This window comes from Carassius gibelio, chromosome A18 (genome assembly GCF_023724105.1).
Source record: "Carassius gibelio isolate Cgi1373 ecotype wild population from Czech Republic chromosome A18, carGib1.2-hapl.c, whole genome shotgun sequence".
Taxonomy (NCBI): Eukaryota; Metazoa; Chordata; class Actinopteri; order Cypriniformes; family Cyprinidae; genus Carassius; species Carassius gibelio.
Window position 1 is genome coordinate 17828666 of NC_068388.1, and position 5562 is coordinate 17834227.

Sequence of the window (5562 nt, forward strand, 5' to 3'; positions counted from 1 at the left end):
CAGATCCAGCACCCAAACCCTGGGTTCGGAAGCACGCTCGTCGGTTTCTTCCCCCCAGGGTGAGGGATCAGCTCTTCACCTCTCTTCCTCCGAGGAGGTTGATGTGCAGACTGTCGCTGGGGATTCGCCACCCCTATCGCCCCAGTATGAGGAGCTTTTGAAAGTGGTTACACACGCAGTAGATTTAATTAAAAATCGAATGGCCTGCTGAAAAACATACTGAGCCGCAGAGAAGCAAACTAGATGAACGCTTTCTGCAGCCGAGGCAACCACGTCCACGTCGGAGCCTTCCATATTTTCCCAATCTCCACGACGAAATATCGAGATCGTGGAACCACCCTTATTCGACCCGCCTCTTCGGCCTGATTCACTATATTATGGCAACGTGATGGGTCTGGGAGAGTGGGGTTATAGAGCGATGCCACGGGTCGAACAGACGCTCGCGGGCTATCTGTCACCCGGCTCGACATCATCTCTAAAGGCTCCGACATTGCCCACTAAGCCTCTTCGAGTTACATCATTGCTAGTGGGCAAAGGTTATGTGGCAGCAGGTCAGGCTGAGGCTTGCCTTCACACCATGGCAGTCCTACAAGCTTATCAAGCTGACCTGCTGGGAGATATCGATGAGGGAGAGGGGATCAAGTCCGAAGATATCGAAGAGCTTAGAAAGACCGCTGATCTCTCCCTCCGCGCCACTAAAGAAACCGCTCGCGCAATTGGGCGGTCTATGGCAGCCTTAGTGGCCGCAGAGAGGCATTTATGGCTCACCCTGTCAGAGATTAAAGAAAGAGACAGGGTCTGCCTCCTGGACGCCCCGCTTCAAGCCTCGGGCCTGTTTGGCGACACAGTCAACACTGTCATCGACAGGTTCCAAAAGGCACGCAAACAGGGGGCGGCGTTCCAGAGTTTCCTCCCTTGCCGCTCTCGTGGTGCATCTGGGCGGGAGATCACCATGCCACATACCGGCTCCTCATACCGGGAAGCACAAAAGCAGAGTGTCGCCGCTCGTGCTCCCCCACGACGGGACCGAGGGCCTCAGTGACGCTCTGAGTCAGGGGCTTCTAGGGCTAAGCCTGATTTAAGAACAGTCATCGAAGCCCGAAGTCCTCGACGAAAAAATCCTGACGCCAGGATCCGGAGGGTAGCCCCTACTGCGGTAGAGCGCGGTCCCCCTCAGTATACGGTGCCCGCCTCACCTCAGTGCCCTCAGGAGGTTGGTCTGCCAATCCTGCCAGAGTTTCAGGGCGCAGCGGCCTCCAGCGAGCACTGCTCCCAGTTACTTCCGCTCGTGAGCGCAGCGGAGCTGGGATGCTCGCCGCCCCTTCGGGGGCCTCTTACACCAGAGGTCAGTCTCGAGAGACTGATTCCCTTAGTAGATTATTTAGCAGCATGGAAGCTACTGCCAAATGTATCTCATTGGGTCCTGCGTACAATAGAAAAAGGCTATTGCATTCAGTTCGGTCATCCACCACCGAAGTTCAACGGGGTTACACCGACTGTGGTCGGCCCCCGGCAGGCTCTGGTTATGGAACAAGAGGTGACTACCCTATTAAGGAAGGAGGCCATCGAGGTGGTCCCTCCTCTAGACAGGGAATCTGGATTTTACAGCCGGTATTTCATAGTTCCAAAGAAGGATGGGGGGGTGGCGTCCGATCTTAGACTTACGTCACCTGAACCGCTCAGTTATGCCACTGAAGTTCAAAATACTCACTGTCAATCAGGTTGTAGCCCAAATCAGATCTGAGGACTGGTATGTCACAATAGATCTCAAAGACGCATACTTCCACATATCCATCCTTCCACAACACAGGAAGTTTCTGAGGTTCGCTTTCGGGGTCAAAGCTTATCAATATCGAGAACTTCCCTTCGGCCTTGCACTCTCACCCCGCACGTTCACGAAATGTGTAGATGCGGCTCTGGTAACCCTCCGTATGCAGGGCATCCGCATTCTAAATTATATCGACGATTGGTTGATCCTAGCTCAATCAGAGCAGATGGCGGTTCGACATCGAGATGTCGTTCTCGCACACATGGGAGAGCTGGGTTTGAGACTAAATGCCAAGAAGAGTGTACTTTCTCCAGTTCAGAGAACCACCTATCTAGGCGTAGTGTGGGATTCGACCACGATGCAGGCACGTCTGTCTCCTGCTCGGATCGAGTCGATCCTCACATCAGTCAAGAGAGTCAAAGAAGGCCAGTCACTCACTGTCAAACAATTCCATAGATTGATTAGGGCTGATGGCAGCTGCGTCCCTCATCGGTTGGGGTGTGGTCATGAGTGGCCACCCTGCCCGCGGTCTGTGGAGTGGTCGCCATCTGACATGGCACATCAATTGCCTAGAGATGCTAGCAGTCTACCGAGCATTGAAATATTTCCTCCCAGACCTGAGAGGTCACCATGTGTTGGTGCGCACCGACAACACATTAGTGGTCTCTTATATCAATCACCAGGGGGGTCTGCGTTCACGCCCCTTGTACAAGCTGGCACACCAGATCCTTCTCTGGTCCCAGGGCAAACTCCTCTCGATCAGAGCAGTGTATATTCCTGGGAGATTGAATGTGGGAGCAGCCGAGGCCCGGGGAATGGATGCTTCACCCCGAGGTGGTGAAGCAGATATGGATAGTGTTTGGCACAGCCCAGGTGGACCTCTTTGCGACTCAGGAGACATCGCAATGTCCCCTTTGGTTCTCTCTAGTTCATCCAGCTCCTCTGGGACTGGACGCTATGGTACATACCTGGCCGAGGCTTTGTCTGTACGCATTTCCCCCTATCGCTCTGCTCCCGGGAGTTCTGGCGAGAGTACGCTGGGACGGGGTCCATCTGTTGTTAGTAGCCCCATTCTGGCCGGGCCGAATATGGTTCTCAGATTTAGTCTCGCTCCTCGACGGCTCTCGACCTACTCTCACAGGCGCAGGGCACAATAATTCACCCTCGCCCGGAGTTGTTCAAGCTGTGGGTGTGGCCCCTGAGGGGGCACAACTGTTAGCAGCTGGTCTCTCAACCGAGGTTGTTGAGACCCCACTCCAATCCAGAGCTCCCTCTACGAGGAAACTGTACGCCCTGAAGTGGATAGTGGAGGCTAACAACGTCTCCTATGAGTCCTCTGGTCTTCCCCCTCCTTTGGGGGCCAAGGCTCACTCTACTCGGGGTATGGCGGCCTCCAAGGCCTTCTCAGCAGGTGTGTCCCTCTTGGACATCTGCAACGCTGCGGGGTGGTCCACGCCTTCTACATTTGTCAGATTCTACGATCTTGATATGCGAGCCACTCCAGGCTCTTCTGTTCTCTTGCCTCAGCTGTGCTCTTCGGATACACACTAGGCAGGGATTTGGTAGTCTGGCAGCGTGGGCACATCGTTCCCCAAAAACTTAGACGCAGCTCGAGTTCCTGAAAAGGAATGCCTCAAGGTTACATATGTAACCCTAGTTCCTTGAAGGAACGAGACGCTGCGTCGCAGAGCCATACTCCCGGCACCCCTGCCGGCGCTTGCTTCCCTACTCGAAGCTGAAGCCAGCTGCACGGCACGTGCTTTTATAGCTTCCTGGTTGCTACGTCACCCCGCTCCGTGACGTCACGCCCTTCCGTTGGACAGATTGCACACGATATTCAGAGTCGGTCTCGTCAGGGACGTTCCCCAAGCACTTCGACGCAGCGTCTCGTTCCTTCAAGGAACTAGGGTTACATACGTAACCTTGAGGCGTTTTCCTCTAGAGGGAGACACATGCTGTATCGAGAACATGAGGAGGGTTGTTTCTTTCTTTGTGTTTTTATTTTTTTTATTTTAGACCTCAGACCTGGTAAAGAATTAAGGCATTGGTTTGCTTTGAAATTGTAATGTGATTTAACTAAATTAACTGTTGATTTATGGGTAAAGTAGCATTATGTGAACATTAATTGTCTTAATTTAGTACAAACAGACTACATCTACAAAAATATGTTATGTTCATTGTTTGATGAATCAGGCAACCAACTAAAGCAAACAACAGTTTCAGGATTCATGTTTGTGGAAGGACTGTGAGTAATGTATGTTCTATAGAGAAAACAGGAGAGTCTCTTCAAGTAATTTTAAACACATACTTTATTGTTTTTCTGCTTTATAAGTAAAATATTCTAAAAACCTTTTAGCAATTCCTAAGGGAACACTCTGCAAATTAGTATGTAATGTCGTATTGCCAATACTTTCCTAATTCCATAACCTTTAGTACCAGTTAATAATTTCTTCTTCTTCTTCTTTTGCAAAGTAAACTTTGACAAAATGACAGGGAAATATCACCCAATTGGACTGAGAGTTTATGAAAAAAAATCAATGGCATTTTCTCCTCTATATATCATAGCTGCCATAGAGCACAATTTGAAAACTCAATCCATATTAGCATCCCTTAAGAAAAGTAATGCGTTTTTGTTTCTGGCACATGGGATGAAATGGCATACACTATTACTCCATCATTTTTATGATTTGTTTTACTCTAGAACAAATAATAGTTTAAATCAATCCTTGAACTGTCATTTCTATTAATGTGTCTAGACAATTTACAATACAATGGTGCAACTGTGGAGAGAGTGAGCAGCACCAGGTTCCTGGTTGTGCACATCACAGAGGATCTCTCCTGGACTGACAACACCGCAGCACTGGCCAAGAAATCACAGCAGCGTCTGAGAAGAGCCAGAGCGGCGGGCCCGATCATGTGCACCTTCTACAGAGTCACCATTGAGAGCTTTTTTAAAAAAATTTACATGTCCTTATTTGTATAGTTGTATTTTATATTTAATCTGTATCTATCTGTATTTTTATGCTCTACTGTTAGTTTTTGACTCTATCTTTGCTGTAATAAGTTGCAGAATGGAGACTGACCAGTCGTACATATATAAAGGTAAAACTTGTAACAATAAACCACACAAATGACAAAAGCCTAGAAAGTAGAAAGCTATTTAAAATGGTGTTTTAGTGATAAGTCCATAATAAAGTTTGCCCAGCAATTCCATGCTCTCAAATTTCAGGTTGGAACAACTGCAAACAAGGGACTTTCATTTTGAAATGAAGCAGTCTAAGCAAACAGCAAAATATCCATGTAAAGATAACATAAATAATAGGTCAAAGAGAATAGTGAGTAGTTATTTTATTGAATGCATTCATTTGTATATGATTATTTCTTCTGCTTTTACAAGTAAAATCAAATACAAAAACTACTAAATACCAAATTTACATATTGGCAGTGCCAACTGCTGTACAGCGAGAAACTGAATTAATTGATAAATTAATTAATTATAAATATTTTTTTTTTTTTTTTTTTTTTTTTTTTTTGGCAGATTGAGCCATCAATTTGGCAGATTGATATAATCATCCTACCTTTTTTTCATAAAGGCGTGACCTCCTGGAATGATGAAAGGGAAAACCAACTGATCAGTTTGATTCATACTGAGACTGTTAAGCAAGCACTTTCTTTCTGGTTTGTACATCCCCAGTCCTAATTTTGGTTTCCCTTTTGAATTTTGAATGTAGACCACTTCCACCTGCTGGTATAGACTGTTATTTCCTCTCACAAAGGCAAAGATTTGTATGTGC